We start from the raw sequence: 21737 nt of genomic DNA, 5'->3' as shown, positions 1-21737 counted from the left end.
GTTGCAGGAGGGAAGGTCTGTAATAAAATCCATTGATAGCATATGCCAAGGTGCTAGGGGTACTTCTAAAGGACGTAGCAGACCTGCAAGACTTTGTTTTTGGGACTTGTGTTGTGCACAGGTGCCACAGGTTGCGATGAACTGGACAATGGGCCTCATTACAACCTGCCAGTCCGGGACCGTGCAAAATCCGTGACGGCGGTAAAAACGTTTCCGTGTCCGCAAGGTTGCGGAAAAACCGTCCGATTACACACTGTCGGTCGCGCGCACCACACGGACTCGGAAACGTTGTTACCGCCGTCACGGAAAACCCCACGGAAATGGAAATAACGAAGCCACAAGTGGCGCAAAACCCGTTTCCGCCTCCGCCGCCACGGACACGGAACCGGAAATACCATGATCGCCAAAACAGGAAACAGAGAGGCGGCCATCATATAAAAGGACAATCCATTGCCATCCAGAGCCAGCACAAGCACAATCCTAACTCTGAGAAGCCAAAAGGGACCACCAGCATGTCTGCCAGGATTCCTGCTCAGAGGCAGCGCAAACAGCGCTTCAGCGAGGCGGAGCTAACCGTCTTGGTGGAGCACATTGTGGACAATGCTGAGATGCTGTTCAGCGCCGACCAGCGGCGTGCCACACAGCAGCAGAGGAAGGAGGTGTGGGCCGAAGCTGCACGCAAGTGCACCGCCGTGGGCGTGGCAGTGAGGAGCGTGAAGGACTGCCACAAGCGTTGGGACGACCTGAGGCTGAGGGTACGCAACCTCATTTCCACGCACCGCCAACGCAGCAGTGGGACAGGCGGAGGACCCCCTTCCCCACTGAGGCTGCAAGCATGGGAGGAGCGTTGCAGCAGCGTCCTCCACCTAGAGGGAATCCATGGGATCGGGCAGGCTGAGGCAGGAGTGAGCCCACCTGCAGATGCCAGTAAGTGCCCAAACATGAATGCCACATGTAAATATGCAGTTGTGAGTACTGGGCCAAAGGACCCATTAACGACCCCCCCCCCCCAGGCAGTGCATGTGTGGGCCAAAGGACCCATTAACAACCCCCCCCCCCAGGCAGTGCATGTGTGGGCCAAAGGACCCATTAACAACCCCCCCCCACCCCCAGGCAGTGCATGTGTGGGCCAAAGGACCCATCATGATCCGTATGGCAACCAATATCACTGAATGCAGACACCAGCAATCAGATGCATGTGACAAACACTATTCAATGTACAATCTTAATGACGCATGTGATGCACCCATCTGCCACCACAACAACACTAATTGCATGCCCTTTGTGTCCCCACAGCCGTTTCAAGTGACAGTGATACTGCACAACAGGCCAGCCAATCTGCATCGGCAAGTACACTAGCCACCGCCACCACACAGGAGGATGCTGCCGGCAGTTCTGCACCTCTGGCCACATTACCAGCCACTACAGATGTGCGGCACACCACCACCACCGACATCCCCACCGTCTCCACACTGGCTGAGTCTAGACAGGTGCCACGGGAACCTATCATGGACACCCAACAGAACACCGAAGGCAGCAGCACTGCAGAGGGGGCGGCCTGCAGTGATAACAGTGCCCCGCAAGAGCACTCGGAAACGGGGCCACAGGGGGAGATGCCCACATTGGAAGACCTGGGCTCCTTCCATGAGCTGGGGTTCAGCCCCACTTCACTGGGGAGTCCCATGAGGTCGCCCACCCCATCCATGGCCGAACTGAATGCCCGCATGCAGCGGATGGAGGACCAGCAGGCTACCCTCACCCAGCTGGTGGAGAGGCAGCTAGAGGAATCCAGGCTGCAGAGGGAGAGCTACAGCGCCTCAGTGCGTCGCCTGTCGAGGTCCATTGGACGCTTTGCGAGCACCAAAGTGACTCTTGCACGCCATGTGCGGGAGGGCAACGACCACACCTCCAGGCTTGTAGAGGCCATGTTGGTTGGCCAACAGGCAAATCTGGCACGGATGCCCTCAATCCCAGATTCTGGCCCATCAAACACTACCACCCCATCCAGCTCCACTACTGCCAGTCCAAGGAGGCGCTCGAGTAGGCTAACGGGTCCTTCGGGCAAGGTTGCACAGGCACAGAAGCGCACACGGAAGTGATGGCATGTGTGTGGGGCAGTGCAGGACACGTGGACTACAAGGGTGTGAGAGGGGTGGGCACGTTTGGGTGGTGGGGTAGGTAGTTTTGGGGGTTTGGACAATGGGCTCTGGGTGGGGGTGGGCACGTTTGGGTGGTGGGTGGCCCCGGGTGTACAGCTTCCCTGACCAATGCACCTTCTTCCCTGTTGTTATCACATCAATACATCACCATTTCAAATCAAGACATACATGTGTGGACATTGATCATTTATTTTGCAGTGCAACTATTAATTCATTGTCGTCACCATGTTTGTGCATTTCTGTGAATGTGCTGTGACTCAAAAGTAAATGCGAATCAGGGCATCCCGTGCTCTCTGGCCATCATGTGGACCCCCAGGGGGAGGCGGTGCCATCCCATCCCCATCCCCATCTCCATCCCCATCCCCATCCCCATCCCCATCTTCCTCATCTGCGTCTAGTGGCATTGGGATGTTCCTGTGCAGGCATATATTGTGCAGCATGGCACATACGAGCGTGATTTTGCCCGTCTTCACTGGGCTGTACAGAAGTGATCCGCCAGATCTGCTCAGACAGCGGAAACGGGCCTTCAGCAGTCCAAATGTCCTCTCAATCATTCCACGTGTGCGGATATGTGCCCTATTGTATGCCTCTTCATGCCTGTTCCTTGGTCTCCGTATAGGTGTCATCATCCATGGCGTGAGTGCATATCCCGCATCACCTACATGGGATGTAGATGGGGGAACATGTCAGTGTTTGTGGCATCATGTCCTCATCTGCTGCTGTGCATTCGTTTATCATCATTCATTCATGCATATGTACCATGCAGTGTATGGAGGTATGTCTTGGGCATCACGAGGTATGTCGCTGACTGCATATGGGCCTACACATTAACTTGCATGTTTACTGTGCCCTCCGGGTGACATTTGATTGTGTGCATGTCACGGTGCAGTGCTGTCCACACATGGCAGAGTGACTCCACTGTACGGAAGTAGTAAATACACGTCGTCTCATTTACACGCCTCTCATGCTTTTTGGGGCAGTGTTTCAATTGAGGGTGGGTGTCTGCAGTGGCACAGGGTTCATGGGACAGTGACGGGATTGGCTGTGGCAGCGTGTGCACGGGCACATTGTGGTGCCCTGTCATGTCTTCCTTCATGATGTTTGGCATCCGCTGTGTATTTGGTAGATGGAAGGGGGGTGATGCATGTGCGGTCACAGCGGCACACTCACAATGCTCATTGGCCTGGACACACACACACCACTCCGACAGGGTTGTAGCATCGTCAGCTGTACTCACCCAATAGCCATGTGCTTTGTCCGGCATAGCGTTCCATGTACCGTGGCAACGTGGAATTCCGCAGTACCATTGAGTCATGTGATGAGCCTGGGAAACGTGCGCAGCAGTGTGTAATCAGTTGCATGGCATCACAAACCATCTGGACATTCAAAGAGTGATACTGTTTCCTATTGCGGAACACCGCCTCAATTGCATGTGGTACTGTCAGCTCGACGTGGGTGCAGTCAACTGCGCCTATGCAATTTGGCATGCCTGCTATGGCATGGAAGGCCAACTTGGTGGCAATGACCTCGGGGAGGGTGCGGGGTAGGGCTATGTGTTCCGACACATGGCGCAACAGGGCATCCAGTACCTGTACCAGGATTTTTGAGAAACACGGTTGTGATATGCCGTGCAGCTCACCAACCGTGTGTTGATAGGTGCCAGTGCCAAGGAAATGCAGAACTGAGACAACCTTCAAGAGGGGGGGATGGCGGTGGGGGTGTCAATTAGGCTGCTGATGTTGTCCACAATCATGGCGGTGATGTGCAGGATTGTTGCGCGGTCCAGCCGGCATAGGGTGTGGATCTGTCCTGGGGTGAGGTTCCAGGGTGAGGCCCTGATGCGTGGTATTGGTGGCTGGCGGCGGGGTCGGGCTGGCTGGGCAATGGGGTTTGCCATAGCTGCAGGGTTGGCTGGTTGCCGCCTGCGCCTCCTCCGCCTACGCCTCCTCCTCTGCGCCATTACTGCCACCATGTGCAGTGCTGCCTGTTGGTTGAGTAGGCCCAGTCCCAGTGCTACTAGACCTGCTGCCTGCATGGTTCTGTGTTGTGTTGGGCTGGGTGTGGCCCTTTTGTAGGCTCCCAGTGGCCTGCTAGGTCCAGCTGGGCTGATTTGGTGCACCTGTGCCCTGATTCAGTTCAGCAGGCAGTGTATAACGCCATGTTCGCGGTGGCGGCGGTTCCGCCACCGTGATCACGGTATTTACGCCATTTTTTTGCCGGTATTTCCGTGTCCGCGCTAGTTGTGATGCTCACGGTGTTTCGTGTTGACGGTAACGGAGGGGTTTCCGTGCAGACGGACTTAACGGGAACCCTATTTCCGCGGTGGCGGTTTAGGGTGGTGCTATTACCGGGGCCGCGGGTCATGATTGCGCGGACATGGAAACGGTGCCGGTATGGTTTTACCGGCTGTGTTAATTCCGGACCGGAGTACTTGTAATGAGGCCCAATGTCCTTTCACCAAGTTGGCCACCAGTAATCTTTCTTTATTTTAGCTTGGGTTTTGGCTATTCCGGATGCCCTTCTACTAATGAATAGTGATAGTTTGCGATGATTTGATTCTGTAATTTCTTACCCGGGATGTGCAATCGTCCTTGGTAGTATGGTAGGTTGTCCACAATCGTATACCAGTTTCCCTTCCCTAACCATTCCTGTTGGAATGGTGGACTCATCAAGTGTTGCAGGTCAGATTTTAAGTTGTCTAGAGTGGTGGTTGCAGCAATCATGCCTTGGATTCGTTCTTCAGAGATGATGGCCACAGGGTCTGGTCTAGTGAATGCCTCTTCTCCCTTACTCATGCGATACAGGGTGTCCACTTTTCCATTGCGTACTCCGGGTCTATCGGTGATGAGGAAGTAGTCTTCCGCAAAGAAGAGAGCCGAGCGGAGTTGGCGTGATGATTGCGCTTTAGCGGTCTTCAGATATTGTAGATTGCGATGATCCTTGACGACGGTGACTGTGTGTCTAGCTCCAAGAAGATAATGTCTAAGGGCTTTGAACGCTGCCTTATTTGCTTGCAGTTCTTTATCAGTGATTGCATAATTCAATTCAGTGGCTGAAAAATTGTGAGACCAGAATGCCACGGGGTGCAACTGACCTGTTTCGGGGTCTCATTGTGACTGGACTGCTCCCATTGCTATCTTGGAAGCATCAGTTTTGACCACGTATGGTAGTTCTGGTCGAGGATGGTGTAGAATTGGTGCTGTGGTAAATGCTTGTTTTAGCTCCGGGAAGGCGTTCTCTGCCTCTGTGGACCAATTAAATTGTTTATTTTTCCGTAGTAAACAGGTGATTGGGTGGACGATCTGGGAGAACGCGGGAATGAACCGGCGATAAAAGTTGGTGAACCCGAGTACACTCTGTACTCCCTTTATGGATGTCGGTGAGGGCCAGTTAAGGATAGCGTCTACCTTGCGCGTGTCCATGCATACCCCCCGTGGTGTGAGAATAAAGCTGAGGAATTCTACCTCTGTCACATGAAAGAAGCATTTTTCCAATTTGGCATATAGCCGGTGTTGCCACAGTTTCTCCAAAACTGGCCGGACATGGTTGACGTGGTCCTCCTTGGTGGTCGAATAGATAAGAATGTCATCAATATAGACAAGAGCGCAGACGTCCAACAGTTCTGGAGCACGTCATTCATGAAAAATTGGAACGCTGCCGGGGCATTACATAGTCCAAAGGGCATAGTCTGATATTCATAAAGGCCATATTTGGTGCGAAAGTCCGTCTTCCACTCATCTCTCTTTTAACTCTTACTCGATGGTAGGCCACTCGTAAGTCTAGTTTTGTATATATCTGAGCGTTTTTGACTTGATCCAAGAGCTTGGGGATAAGCGGTAATTGGTACCATTTTTTTCCGTGATCTGGTTAAGTGCTCTGTAGTCAATGCAAGTTCTCAGGTCTCCCTCCTTTTTAGGCACAAAAAAGAGGCGTGAGGATGCAGGGGACTTGGATGGACAAATGAAGCCATTTGCCAGATACTGATCGAGGTAGGTTTTTAGATGCTGGTTTTCCTGTTCTGTTACGGCGTAAATCCGGCTACAAGGAACTTGAGCTCCATGTACCAGATCAATTATGCAGTCATACGGTCTGTGCGGAGGTATGGTGTTCGCTTGCTCTTTTTGAAAGATGTCTTGGTAATCCAGGTATTCAGGTGGTAGTGAACTGGTGAGGCCCAGTATGGTTTCTTTCTTCGACGAACCTGGGTTGGTAAGACTGTTAATGAGAATCCCTTGCTATAACAGGTGTCGGCACAGTCTTGGGGAAAGGTCAGAACTCGTTTACGCTGGTCAATCCTGGGATTGTGGGTCTCAACCCAGGGCATTCCCAATATCATCTGGAACTGAGGAGCGCCAATGAGATCGAAGGTGATGTCCTCTTGGTGACCGTCCTGACACAGGAACGTGACCTTCTCGGTGTAATGTGTCATTGGGCCGGATGATAGCTGAGATCCATCAACTGTTGTGATGTTTTCCGAAACCTGATTCTGTCGGAGAGGAAGGCATATCCGGGTAGCCAGATCTTGGTCTTTGTAATTCCCCACAGCCCCACTGTCAATGTATGCCTCCAAGGCATGTATTTTCGACGGTTGCTTGTGGTTTACTAGGAGCACAAGGATGACTAGATGTGAAGTCTGTATAGGTTCCATTTCACGGCTCGACAAGTGGACCCCTACGCTTGCCGGGCGTTTGAGGTTCCCAAGTCCTGTTCTTCTTCACCCTTGTCAGTTGCTCCAACTGCTTTCCTGGGTGGTTTCACCGGGCAGTCTCGGAGATAGTGACCTGCCTTACCACAGTACAAACAAAGCTGCTGCTGTCTCCTTTTCTCCCTTTCTGCCTTGGTGAATGGGCTCCGCAAGCCTCCGATTTGTATTGGCTCGGACTGATCGTGTGATTTGGTTTGATTCTCACGGGGTCGCACATGGACCGGCCGCCCCTCGGCCTTGGCCCGATCCATCTTCCGATCCTGCAATCTGTGATCGAGCTGCACTGTCAGGTCGATGTATTCAGCACATCTTTCCGGGGGATTTACTACTTGGGCTAATACGTCCTTAAGTTCCCCTCGCAAGCCTCGGTAAAAGACCTTAGTTCTTTTCTCCTCTGGCCAGTTAGTTTGAGCTATCAAACGATTGAAGGAAGCGATATATGTTAGTAGGTCTTGATTACCCTGCCGTAGTGATAACAGTTCATTGTCCAGAGCCTGCCCTTGAGTATGCTGTGCAAATAGTTTCTCCATTTCACGCTGGAAACCTCTGAAGTTTTGAAGCAAAGGATAATCCTGGTTTACCAAGGGTATTGACCAGTCCGCTGCACTACCTCCCAAATATGAGAGTACAAATGCCACTCTCGCTTGATCGTTGGGGAATGACCCAGGTCTGCAAAAGAAATGTAGGCAACATTGATCATAACGATGGCGTACTTATTCGGATCGCCTGTAAAGCGTTCTGGTGGTGCCCGGGGCGCCCCCTGGAAGAACCAGCTGTACTGGCGTGGGCTGTGGAGGCGCGGCAGGAGGGGCATTCCCCGGCAGTGGGACCTGCCCTGTCTGTGCCTGGAGCATTTGCCTTGCTAGTTCATCTGTCCGCTCTCGGTTCTCAATTAGATCCCTCCTTAAGGCATTGTTTCCTGTCTTGAGGCATGAACTTCAGCCCGTAACGCTCCCAGTAATCGGGCCAACTGGTCCATTTCAGAAGTTTCCATAACGCCCAGGCAGAGATTCGACGAGGCTTCGCGTTCTGTTACACTCACCTGGTCTCTGCGGAGCCGTTGGGGCACGGTTGCAGCCCTCCCGGGGGTGAGGTCGCTCGGGTCCGACTTCGCCCTCTGCGCTTATGTGGTGACTGCTGGTAATAGGTGATGCTGCTCGGGACTGCTCCTGCTTGGAGAATAGGGGACGTGAGTATGCCGGCTTGTGCGCCTGATCCCCTTTCAGACCCCTTCTTCCAAACTGTGGTACCCGTGGGATGCGTTGTCCCTGGAAAGCACACCTGTTGATTAGTTTTGGCGAGCACTCCGTCGTGTTGCTTCTGGCAGGGGCGCTTGTATGATCTGGACCGAGTTACTTCACTGGTCCCTTGCACGTGGTAGTCCAGTACTACTGCGTCTAAACCACTATACTTCAAGTAAGTGTTCCTGTTTGCCTTTCCTCGTCTGTTTTTGTTGTATTGTAAAGTTTGTTGTCTTGTATTGCTGTCCGTTCCACTTTTGATGTTTGCTCTTTTGCTTTCTTCCATTGCAGGTGATGTTGCCGGCCCGGCAGAAGCTGCGCAGCTCGAGGCGACAGCTGGAAGGAATGAGTTGTTAACTAGGGGGCGCGCGGGGTTCAAATGCGACGCGGCCCTAGGACGGATGTTCTAACCTTGTCTTTCTTCTTCTTCAGAGTCCGAGTTCGTGGATGCGGAGTGTGTTGCAGCGGCATCGGAATCAAGATCACTGGATGTCAGGACATGCGTCTGCAGATGAAGCGATGAAGCACCGGTTTCCTGGAGGTGAGTATGCAGGAGAACGCCTGGTTTCAAAGGTAAGTAAACTGGTCCAAGCGGCGGTGAGCGTCACGTTGCACGCGAGTGCACAGTAACGCGAAGCACCGGCCTTAAAGATGGAGCAGCTTATATAGCTGAGCTTCTGAAGCCACCCCCACCAGGTTCAGCCTGCCTGTCATGATGCCTACCCCAGGCATCCGGACCAAGCCCATCAGCCCCGGGAGCAGGCATCTAGACATTTAGTAAAACCTCAGCAGCCCCGGCTAGGGATGAACCCAGATGGGTTCAGTCCTGGCACCCTAGGCGCCAGGTTCATAGTTATTACTTACCTCAGGCAGACCATGCTGCAAATGACTCCAATCCAACATGAAGCCTGAAAGGGACTATTTTTCTACAGGGACTATTTTTTACTCGGGTGTGGTTCTAGGGACTTCTTACCTGGGACTACTTTTGAGGCTATTTAAACCACGCCCGACCAGCAACACACGCTTCGCGTTATTCTGCATCCAGCAGCATAACGCTCACCGTGCCTGCAGCCTGCATCCAGTCTTCTGCCACGCCCGCCTCGAATCCGGAGCTCCTAAAACAAAGAGGAAAGAAAGGGACAAGGTTAGAAAACTAACTTATTTCTATTCCACACCTGATTCTGGATCCATCTCGTCTCTGGACCTGTAAAGAACATCATTTCTGCACGCGCCGCACCTCCAGCTGCAGCGCGGCGCCATACTCACCAGTCTTCACAGCATCCTTCGGGTCGGCGCTGCCTCCATCATTTCTTCGCCGAACTTCAGCACCTAGGAGACAAAAGAAAACCACAAGGTGAGCCGAGGGAACCAACAAATATAATTCTTACCACCATAGACTTACCCGGCATCCTTTTGTGACTCTCCATATTTTCACGTGCCGCATCTGTAAAGAGAGACTAAACAACACGTTTTCCACGTGCAACATTTACCGGACAGCGCCGGGTAATACAGACTCTTACCTGAGCGCCACTAGCTGCCACAAGAGCATCTTTTCACGAGCCAGCTGCAAGACAAGAAAGGAAGGGGGGAACAAGAGTGAACATCGGACATATTGAACTCTATGAACTTAACTTACTGGTCCTCACCAGGAACCTCAGAGTCAATACTCTCCGGAACTCTCCCGAGCCTTCAAACCAGTGAAGTAACTGGAATCGACGCGCCCCTGCAAATCCACGCAGGATGGAGAGCTCATCTTTCAAGAATATAAGGTGAGATTGCTGTGAGGGCATTTCGGAGGTGATTAGTTGGGGAGGACTGTGGGGGTGCCATCACTTGAATCCACAAGTGGCTAAATCCATCTCTCCACTTGCAGGAGAATATTTCTACGAGTTAAGCAGACAAGATTAGGAGGGTAGATCCAGTCAGTCATCGCTGCTGCACTACGCATCAAGTGGGTGAAGACCACAGCTGTCCGGGTCCGACCGACGTCCCTGTGGGAGCCAGGTAAGTGTAACACTGCCTGCCACACCGGATGAGTCAGCACATGAAGACCAGGCCTAGGGAGCCACACCTGATGAGTCAGCACATGAGGATGTTCTCTAGAATAAAGGCTTTCAGCTACTGGAAAGTTTTGTAAAATAAAAGCACTCCTGCACTGAAATAAAGTGTTCCTGCTCACATCTCTATATGAGCCTGGCGTCAAAGGCGCCAGGACTGAGTCCAGCCAGGGCCCCAGTGTTCATAGGTCACAAAGGGACATAAGTGAGTCAAGTGACCCATTGCCCCCATCACTAGATGGTGTGTTTTTTGTGTTCTGGGGCCTGTGGCCATGACATAAGGCTGTGTCCGTAAACAACAAATAATTAGCAGAATGCCACCAGTGAAGCAGCTTCTATAAACTCGGAATAGTAAAGAGAAGAATGCATCCAGTAATTCTCTGTTTGTAAACTAGGAATACTAACGAGCAGAATGCTGCTAGCAAGGTCGTCTAGCCCATTTTCTCCTAATGCATTTTCAGCATTTTTTGTATTTGTTGCTCTTATTTTCAGTGGCAAAATGGAAAGTGTGGTTAGGGTATATATGGGGATGGGAGTTTGGACTAGTAATGGGGGAATCCCGGGGGTCACCCCCCACATTTTGCCGCACAAGAAATGCAAAATTCAGCAAAAATATATTCAGCGAAAACAATGTGGCAAAGTGTCAAAGAACCAGGGATGTGTACTGTCTGCAGTCACCAGAAAATGCTTCTTCCAGTGCCAGACACTCTCGGCCCCTGGCTCCTAGCAGTAGAGGCTAACCGTAGATTGTCAGGTGAGTGGGTCCACATCTCCCTGGGAAGCATCAAGATAAGCAAGCACATAGTAGGCTTCCACGTACCCCACACACCTTCCTCAGACCGTGCTAGTGAAAACAATAGTCTGTCTTCACAAATATTGCAATTAAAACTTGGCATAAACAACAAATCTTCAGTGCCTAGTCCTTGCATTTTTACTATATAAAAGTGTAGTTATTTGATATAGTATGAACCTTGCCCCCAGAAGCAGAGTAACACTTTGCAGATCTATTTTATTGTAGCGGTAGCATCTTGAAAGTAACTAGGTAGTGCATGTAGAAAAGTATGGTGTTTGGGGACTGGTTGACACCAAATTAGGGAAAGTGGGTAGTGATTGGGTGGTATGGAGAGGTTGAGAAATGTATTTGGGTCCGGGCTAGATGACACACTATAGAATTGTACTCCTACGTTCCGTCCCCTTTCCTCCATACTTTTGGGACATTCCGTTCTGTGGGACGGGACCAGAGTACTTTTGTAAAAAAGCATCAAATTGAACAATTTGTCCTTCTCTTTTTACACGGGGTACAAGGCGCGGTCATAACCACGCCCTCCTTAGCCCCGCCCTGCGCATCGCTCCTCAGACCTTTTCTCTGCGCTGCTAGAGGCACTTGCATCACCGGGAAGATTTTTCTTTTTCCGTTGTCCTTCTCTCCTGCTCTGCTGTCGCATAGTCCTCCGTCTTTGCTGGATCGTTTGGGATTTGTCACTTGTTCCTCTTGCGAATGTCGCTTCGCTAGGGCAGATCCCCATTCTCTTTGCTTGGAGTGTCTGGGACTGGATCACTGTTGAGACTCGTGTTTCTACTGCGACTCCCTTTCGGTCCGCGCACTTCAGCGTCATCTTCGTTGGTGGGAGGAGATCTTCCAGAGAGTTCCTCCACCGCATTTTCAACTCTTCATTGACAGAAAGAAGAGACGCCCAGTAAGTTCCTTTCTTTTCAGGGCACCCTGGCCGGAGGACTCCTTCCTGGGGTCCTCCAGGTCTGGGAGGGGCTTCAAAGGCTCTGCTACCAGGGTTTCTCCTGATGTGCCTCGCATGCCTAATAGGCGTAGATTGGTTTTCCCTGAGGGTTCCCGCGAGGGGCCTGGCGACACCGGATCACGATCCGAGGTTCACCAATCAGGTGCTAATTGCCAACCCAGTCATGCTGAGTCGTTCAGTACCGGAGTTGGCTCCGAGGTCTCCTTGTCTGGAGCTTCCCATACAGACATCGGGGTGCACCCTGAGGCCTCCGTTGAGGCTTTCTGTACCGAACCACGGTTCGTGGCCCCTCTCGGGGGAGCTATAAAGACCAGACTCTGTTCCGAGGTTCCTCTTATCGAGGCGAAGGTGTGTACCTACTGAACTGAGAGACCTGTTAAGGTCTTGTCTGTGAGGTGAATTTCTCAACTTTCCCGTGCTCGTGGAGTTACTGATTCTGTCGAGGGTGCACAGGGAGAGGTTGCTGACCATTTCTCCTCTGTTACCGGCTTGGCCGAGGTTCTTCCCTTGGAGGCTAATTGAAAGGGTCACGATAGGATTTTCAGTAAACATCCCAGGCCCCATAGTACCGGCCTTGCCGAGGATCCTTGAGTCAAGGCTTAAGTTTCGATCAAGTCCCCTGACCAGTCTGTGGAGTTTCCTGCCTCATCCACACATGTGACGCAGTTCTCCTCAGATGCTCACAAAATGGTGGGCCTTCCCTCGTGGTGTACGGCAGCAATTTATGATTCTTCCTTCACACCCACGCTATCGACGGCAGGTACTGGGAGCCTTCTTTTTGGTGGACAACCTTGTCCACGGGACGGTGTGAATCCGTTCCGCCCTTCCTATGACTGGTGCGATCGGGAGCCACTACCTCATCCGGTCTAATTTCCTCCTACTTCTGCCCCGTGGGTGGCAGGCCCTCTTGGCAGCCTTCCTCACTACGTTTGTGGGGTGTGCCCCTCATGAGCGGTCTCTGCCCATTCCAGTACATAAAGTTTCAGCAGAGGATGCCTTTTTTGGGAAGTTTCAAAGTCTTATGAACACTGATCCCATGAGGGAGTACTTTAAAGGCCTTTTTAGGGAGATCTGCCCTCTGGCGCTGCATCCTGCCCCGACAGTTCCAGTCACAGTACCTGTCGCTCCGGCAGCGGTACCACCTCTACCTCCCGGTCCACCTCTCCCACCTCTGCCTCCATTGTCTCCAGTTGACAAGACTCCAGCAGAGCGAGACGTCGATTTGACGCCGGTCGCATTGCAATCGGCAGATCCTGACGTTATGGATGACCCTCAGGCAGACCAGGATAGCGAAGACCAGCCCCGCTCTGTAAGAGCATTCCATGACTGGGTTCTGGACATGTCACTCCTTGACATACCAGTACCTGAATCACCCGCTCAGCAGGAAGGGGTGCTTTTGGGGGCGCTCACCTTATCTCCACAGGCGTGCACCAGCCTGTTCAGAAGGACCTTCTGGCCGAGGCCCGCAAAGTCTGGGGAAAAACCCCACACTGGGCTACATATAAATACGAGAATTGACGCGTCATGTACGCTCCCTTCCTCAACGGTGGTTGCGGCCACCACTCTGCAATCCAAGCCGGCCTCTGCGACCTCTACTGCCTCGGCTCAGGTTCTGGCCAATGAAGACAAGTTGCTTGACTCCTTGGCCAAGAAAGTTTTTGCCAACTCGGCGCTGCAATTGCGTCAGGCTAACACAGAGCTCATTTTGGCCGGCCGTGAATATGAAACTGTGGAGGGATTTAGTGGACTTCCAGGAGTTCATTCCTGAGGACAGGCTGGAAGACTTTAAGGGGGCGGTTTGACAGACGGCATGGTATTGGCGCAGGATATGCTGGAGGCTGCTGCACACCATGTCAACACCTCCGCTCGAGGCCTCATGTTGGGAGTGGACACCTCTCGTCAAGCTTGGCTTCATGCAACAAAGTTTTCGGAGGAGGTCCAAGATAAAGTTCTGGACCCGCCTTTTGACGGCAAAGAGTTTTCATTTTTCAATGGATGACGAGCTTACAAAGACTAAGGCGAGCACGCAAACTGCCAAGTCTGTCGTTGCTAGTGAAGCCCCTAGTCAAAGTTCAGAGATCTGGATGTCCATCTCGGCCCTCCTCAGGCTTCAGTGTGTTCCAAGACCACAGGTCACGCAGAGCTGATTCCCCGACAGGTAGCTCCTGTCGGAGACGGCAACGGGGTCTTTTTTTCTCTCGGTCTTCAGCCTCCTCATCAAGGACAGGTAGTCTCTCCGCCGAAAAATCTGCGAAATTATATTTTTTGATGCTTGCACGAGTTTCTGGTCGGAGGGCGAATCTCGTCTCACCTGGAGGCGTGGCAGACCATTACCGAAGACCAGTGGGTGTGGTCCATCGGTCGGGCGGGCTTCCACTTGCCCCTCCCCCTTACCCCACCCTTCAGTCCTCCCTTTCAGCAGTCTGGGACGCCCTCCCTCAGAGCCGAGGTCCAGAAGCTTCTAGATCTCAAGGCGTTGGAACCCGTTCCCCTAGTGGAACGAGGGGAGGGATTTTATTCTAGTCTGTTCACGGTGCCAAACCCAACCAGGCTGGCCTGCGCACGATCCTAGACCTTTCCCAGTTCAACCTTTCTCTTCCCCAAGAGAAATTCAAGATGATCACGCCCTGCTAAATAAAGTCTTCTCGGCTCAGCATTGTGGACCTTCAGGACGCGTATATGCGTATCCTGATCTGGAGCCCGCATCGGAAATATCTGTGGTTCTCCCTGGGAGAGGAGCAATTCCAATTCTGAGTGCTCCCTTTTGGTCTCAGCTCAGCGCCGCGTGTCTTCACGAAGATGTCGGTCATTGCGGCTTTTCTTCGGCTACAGGGTATTTATGTGTATCCCTATTTGGACAAATGGCTTATGCGCAGTCCTTGTCCAGTGAAAGCCTCGAACAACCTTCAGTCTCTCCTCCAGCTCCTGTTCTGCATTGGGCTGTCGGTGAACTGGCGAAAATCCTCCATGGCGATCACTCAGGACCTGATATTACTGGGTTTCCATTGGAACACGATCCACTGCAAAGTGTACCTGACTGTGGACAGAATGGCGGATCTGTTGACCACGTGTCAGGCTTTCATTCAGTCAGAGAGCATGTCGACCTGGTGGTTCCAGAGGCTTCTAGGCCTCATGGCTTTGTGCGTGCTTGCTCTTCCCCTTGCTCGTCTCAAGATGTGACTCGCACAGATGGCTCTTCGGAGCTCCTGGCTTCAGGCGGTGCACCTGGACACCAAAATGATTCCGGTTCCACCCTGCATGTTAACAGATCTCCTATGGTGGTCACCTTCCAGCAATCTGTCGGTGGGTGCTCCTTTTCAGGAGCCCTCCCCTCAAACGATCATTACGACAGACTCCTCCCTTATAGGGTGGGGCGCAACATTGGATCATCTTCAGGTGTTCGACCTGTGGTCGCCACAGGACAGGTGATTTGACATCAATTATCTGGAGCTTCTGGCGATTTTCCTGGCGCGCAAAGCTTTCAAGCCAGTGATTGTGTACAAGGTGGTCCGCATCCGCACAGACAATGCAGTATCCATGTTTTACATCAACAAGCAAGGGGGTACCAAGTCACCTCCCTTTGTAGATCTAGCCATTCAGAGTTGGCAATGGGCCATTCAGCACAGTGTTTGGCTGCTGGCGGTGCACATTCCGGGTCAACTGAATGTGACTGCAGACTCAGCTGACGAGCGGTGGTCAGCTACGAGTGGGAACGAAACACAGAGATCCTCTCCAACCTTTTTCACCATTGGGGTGTTAGGGAGAATTCTCATTCTATGGCTAATTTCCCTAACCTATAGAGTCCCCCAGCAGCTTCGCTGGATTTGAAGGGTTTGTTTCTTTTTACCTGGTAAAAGTGAGACTCTTTTTCCCACTCTTAGGCATTTCTGCTATGTGTGTTCTAGGCTATTTTTTGCAGTGACACAGGGGTGTCGTAGCGGCCCCCAAACATAGACTCCATACCCTGGGATGTCAATCTCTCTGAACAAAACCAGTACAACCCATTTTATTATGGAGGTACTGGAAGGGGTTAATAGTTTTTCCCCCTGTGTTCATTTTCGAGAGGGTACCGTACAGTCCCTCTCTCTAAAGTTTCTGGCTGGTGGCAGTGGTTACTACCATAAATATTCGACTGCAAATATTTTCCTATGGGATTTTCCCATTGTTCGAGGCTACCACTTTTTCTGACAGCCTCTAACATACCGCCAGTTTATTTTTATATTAACTTTACTTCAGTAGTTTTTATTTGCCAGAACTTTAATATAACTTCTTTCTCGTGCCTTTCTCTAAACTCCTAACCCAGGGCGGGGATCATTTGTTCGTCCGTTTGGCGGGCTTCCACCAAGAAGCCCTCCTTTAGGTGCCACTGAGTCTGGGGTGGGTCCATTGTGTGTGGGGGGGAGTAGGACCCCTGGACATGGTTGCCTCAGCAACCCATGTCGCACTCTATCCTGATAGGCTGGAGGATGACCACTCCACTGTGTGAGTGACAGCTAGGTGTATGAATGGGGATCTTTTTGCATAAAAGCAGTGTCCTGAGGACTGGAAGGGCCAGACGTCGCCACTGGAACTAAGAAGCCGAAGAGGAGAGAAGCCAAAGACATCTGCAATGACTGAACGTACGGTGAAGCCCTGCTGCAGCGTCTCACCACTTTTCTCCAATTGATGAGAGAAGATGTTCATCTTCAAGAGCCTTCTTTCCTTGAGCTGGTGGGGCCAACCAGTTTGCCAATCCCCTTCCCGGACCTGCCTTGGTCGAATCACCAGTACCCTGTACTCGGAGGCCAGATAGCCAGGCACCCGGACCGCAATTTAAAGGAGCGTACCTTTTATTCGTCAGGCAGCACCGCGGCTGGTTTCATCCCTGGATAGTGCAGTAACTCGAACCTTCCTCCACGACGAGAGCCTCTCTTCCTCTGCTAGATCACCCGAACTGCAGGAACTACCAGGAACAACCGCCACCGCAGGAGCCACCTCTTCATTTTAAGGTACATTGTTCCGCCAGGCCGCCCTTTCTTCGCGGTAGCACTAAAGGTGTTTTAAATCCTTTACCTACCTGTTGGGTTGGCTGCCCCTCTCTCTTAACATTGTCTTTCGCCCTCTGCATCCATCGTTAACCAAAGACTTGACTGCAGCTACAAGAACATTTTGCTCCTGGGCCCTTGCCCTGTACCACTGATTCTGGCACAGGCCTACTGACTCTGGCTACATTTGTTAGATCTGCCTTCTCGAGATTGATTCTCCATTCGAACTGTGTGGTGCAACCCTTTCTTATAACCCCTCTTTTCTTCCCATTGCAAAAACTTGTGAAATGCCATTTTGCTCAGTTTTCATTTAAGTATATGCTATACTAATGCACTGTCTGATTTAATCTGGTTCACAAACTTATGGGAAGTGTTGCTAGGGGGTGTAAGAAGCTATTTCTATATAATTTGTGCTTTCCATCCCTTGTGAGAAATTGGTAGAGGATCCCTTGTGTGTAGTTTACACTGTGCTGTTTTGCTCAGTTTTCACTCTGGTTCACTGGTCTAAAATTTTATTTGGGAGTGTGCATATTTTTCCTTGACTTAATTTAACTTGCTTGATGACTGTGATAAATGTGTTTTCTTAGAAGTGTATAAAATAAATATATAACTACTTTTTAATACAAAGCTTTGGTCAGTGTTTCCTTGTACCATAGTACAATAGACCTATTGTGTAAACCCTGAATACTGCTCATCTCCCTCTTAAGTCTGACTGCTCAGCCACAACTACCAACTAAATCTTTGTGGTACGGGCTGATGCCAAAGGGGATTTATTGCTCTCACCTGTAGTCTTAATCTTCTGTAGTGCTCCCTAAGGGAACTGCACAGGATTCTGCCTAACATGGGGCACTCCAGAATTGGACCTCTTTGCGACGTCATCAAACAGGAAACTGCCTCTTTATGCTTCCAGGAACCTCGGAGCTTCTTCCCTGGGGGATGCTCTCTAGATTCCGTGGCACAACATGAGGGCCTACACCTTCCCGCCTCTTCCTCTGATTCACTGGGTGCTATGCAAGCTCCGAAACACAACGAATTGCACTCTCCTGTTCATAGCTCCTTGGTAGTTAGCCAGATTATGGTTTTCGGAGTTTCAACATCTGTCAGTCTGCTCGCCGATCAGGCTTCCGCTGATTCCCGACCTGCTTCACCAGAGCAATCAGCAGATGTGGCACCCCTCCCCACAATCATTCAGCTTGGCGGCCTGGTGCCTGAGTTCAAATCTTTAGAATGTTTCAACTTGTCCGCCGATAATATGCGTATTAGCCAGGTGGTTAGAAAACCTTCGACAATGTCTCAGTATAGGAGCAAATGGCTCTGATTCTGTCACTGATGTTTAGCTAAGCAGCTGGACCCCAGAGAAGCTACCATCGACACAGTCCTGTCATTCGTTTCTCATCTGGCAGCTTCAGGCATACATGTCTTGTCTTGTAGGACTTATTTGTCCGCTATCGTCGGTTACCTGTCCACAGACTCTTGCTCTTTTTCATTAACAAACCCTGTCATTTAAAGACACTTTGCAGTTCTATTGCATCTTTATCCACCAGTGCGCAACACACATCCAAAGTGGGAATTGAATGTGGTCCTCACTGCCTTATGCCATAAACATTTTGAGCCCAGGGCATCGGTGGACTTGAAGTTCCTTTCGTGGAAAATGTCTTTTCTGATTGTGGTGACTTCGGCGAGGCGTGTAAGCGAGCTTCAGGCCTTGTGTGTAGAACATCCATTCCTCACCTTTCACAAGGATAAGGTTGTCCTCCAGACTAATTCTTCTTTCCTTCCAAAGGTAGTATCCGATTTTCATCTGAACCAGTCTATTTCCTTACCCGTTTTCTTTCCAGACCCGGCCTCAGATGGCGAGAGGGTATTGCATAATTTGGATGTCAGACTAGCTCTAAAGTTTTATTTGGACAGAACATCTAAATTTAGGAGCTCTTCCCAGCTTTTTGTGACCTTCGGAGACCCGAAAGGAAAGCCGGCCTCGAAAGCGACTATCTCCCGATGGATTGCTTCCTGTATTTCAGAGGCGTATACTGTTCAGGGCCTTCACCCTCCAAAGGGAATTCATGCCCATCTGGTGCGGGGCAAGGCCGCTGCCGTTGCCTTCCAGAAATATGTTCCCTGGGAAACCATTGCCAGAGCAGCCATATGGGCTTCCCCATCAGCTTTTTGTAAGCATTACTGCTTGGACCTGAGCTCCAGTGTCGATGCTCAGTTCGGGCAGGCGGTTCTTAAAAACCTCTTTCAGTAAAGGAGTTCCATCCACCCGTTTTCCTGTGAGGAGTGCTTGGTAATCTCCCAAAAGTATGGAGGAAAGGGGACGGGACGTAGGAGTATAACAAAGTTACTCACTGTAGTAACTACCTTACTCCTAGTCCATAGTCCCCTTTCCTCATACGCCTGCCCGCCGTCCCCTCTAATAAGTATACTCTATTATTGCTTAAATGGTCTCAGACCTGGCGATAGACAAGGACTGAAGGGCGACGCACGGGGCGGAGCTAAGGAGGGCAGGGTTACAGCTGCATGCGGTACCCAGCGTAAAAAGAGAAGGACACATTTTTCAATTTGTTGCTTTTTTACAACAGTGCTCCGGTCGCCTCCCACAGGACGGAATGTCCCAAAAGTATGGAGGAAAGGGGACTATGGACTATGAGTAAGATAGTCACTACGGTGAGTAACTTTATTTCTTTACATATTGACATTAGATATGTACTGATTAATCACAGCAAGACAGGGATTCTATAACTCCTCTGCAGACAGTTTTGAGTTTGGCTCGCACATCCATTGGCTGCCTATCTGTGGTGCTACAAAGCTGTCCTTGTGGCTTCCACCGGAAGTGATGGAATCCAGGGTTTAAATAGTGCTGCCTGCCCCGAGTCCTACAGTTCCTTCACCCACTTTACAGGTTGGCAGTCTTTAAAACACATGCGGAGCTGGGAGTTTACAGCAGTCATGCAGATTAACATTTCTGATTAAATTTTTTTAGTTTGTTTGGGGTTTTCAAAAATGTGTATGCAAAATGAGCAAAAAGCCCTCCAGTTTTAAGGCCTGCACCAAGTGCCACAGGACAATGCCCATCACCCACGGATGCTGCATGGTATGCAGTGATGTTATCGAATTGAAAACAAAGAATGCATTTTTAAACTAACCCAAAACATCTATTAAGAAAATACTGAATTTTAGAAAACTATATATATGTGGTTGGGAATGGGAATAGTAGTTTTAGGGGTGGGTAAAAGTATTAAAAATAAAAAAGGTTAAAGGTGGGTTTGCGGAGTGGGGGGATGCACCCCCCTAAAAACATTGAGGAAAATAATTATTTTTTTTTAGATGTTTTTTCTTCATTCAAAATAAATTCTTTGTTTTATCATTCAATAAAATCACATGTAATCCAGCTGCATGTGGTGATTAAGGGTGTGTTATTTGATACCTCCCTCTTTGAAGCCTCTCGACATTAAGATAAAAGAGGCAGCAAAATAAGATAACTGTCTTCAAGACCTCTAATGGGTTGAAATGATTTTTGTAAATTGTTCTTGGATTTTCTGCATGATACGGGGTATGCTACACAAGACACCGTTTGGAGGAGGACCTTCTTTACAGGTCAGTAACTTTCATCTGTAGCTGTACCCTTTTCTGGAATACTCTTACCTCACCTGTCCTTCAGGATCCTGCTCTGTCAGTGTCTCCCCTGTTACCACCTATGCATCCTCCAGTATGAGTTGGCACTAAACTCTTTTGCAGCACTCTTCATTGACATCGACCTTCTCCTCGCTCTGTTTCCTAGAGTACATGATAAAATCTAGGATCACTTGCAGTGCGATGCTCCAAACCCCTCTTTTCACTGTATCTTCCAATATATGGTTGATTCCATACTCTATTGTAGTGTTCTGCTCTGAAACCCTCTCGTCCCTCTGCATCCTCTAGTATCTTGTGGAGCAGAGGATTTCTGGCAGTTCCTTGCTTTGACACTGTCTCTTCTCTAATTCCTCCATTACACGGCAAAGCTCTAGCTCCCTTGCAGTGACCAGTTCTGGCGCCCTCTCCATCCTTATATTCTCTACAATCTGGGAAGCCCACCATCCTTGTTGCTACCATGTGTCATTGCTGGTTTCTGCACACTCAATGATCTGGATACACAGGTTCTAGGCCCCACAGGCAGTTGTATCTCTTCTTGTTAGCTGGTAGCAGTGCGCTGATTGCAAAAAGTTGCTGGAAACCCCCAAATATCTAGGGGGTTGTTGAGAGCCTTCCCTCTCCCATGCCAGCCCACAGGAACAGCAGGACGGTGTTGTGTCGTGCCCTCTGTGCCGGAGGAGGGTGCATGGAGAGGGAGGACCCTATTGTGGGTGGGTTTAAGGAGGGTGGTGCCACAGGGGAGGTGGGTTTCTGTGCCCCCTGTGTGTGGTGCTGCTGTTGGTGTGTTGGGGTTCAAGGGTTGAGGGGGCCATGTTGCATACGTCACAGTCACTAATGGTCTCGTTTCTCTCCCATGCTCACTCCTCCTGCAAGGAGCGGAAGGTACAACATCTTCTGCTGTCTTGGCTTCTTAGCACTGTCACTTTGTAATTTAATTTCTCGCTTTTTCTGCCAAGTCGAGATAATGTTTTATTTTACGTTTTTCTTTTCCTTTGTGTGTTAATAAAACCGTGACAAATTGCCTAGTTTTGATAGATTTGTCCCTGTTAAAATTGCTGTGATGGTGTCCAATAAAATGTGTGTTTAATGTGACCAGCCAGTGGAATTTCTCCTGCACTCCCTCTTTCTTTTTGTCTCCCAATTCGACTCTTCCATTCATCC

General features: G+C 50.5%; 1 protein-coding gene across 42 annotated transcripts in view; it reads left to right on the top strand.

The window, feature by feature from the left end:
• Positions 1-21737, top strand: part of MADD (MAP kinase activating death domain) — a 2081072-nt gene that overhangs the window by 1794686 nt on the left and 264649 nt on the right. The gene's annotated exons all lie outside the window — the stretch shown is intronic.

Source organism: Ambystoma mexicanum, chromosome 11 (genome assembly GCF_040938575.1).
Source record: "Ambystoma mexicanum isolate Mex_15411 chromosome 11, UKY_AmexF1_1, whole genome shotgun sequence".
Lineage (NCBI taxonomy): Eukaryota > Metazoa > Chordata > Amphibia > Caudata > Ambystomatidae > Ambystoma > Ambystoma mexicanum.
This window is presented reverse-complemented; position numbering and strand designations above follow the sequence as displayed.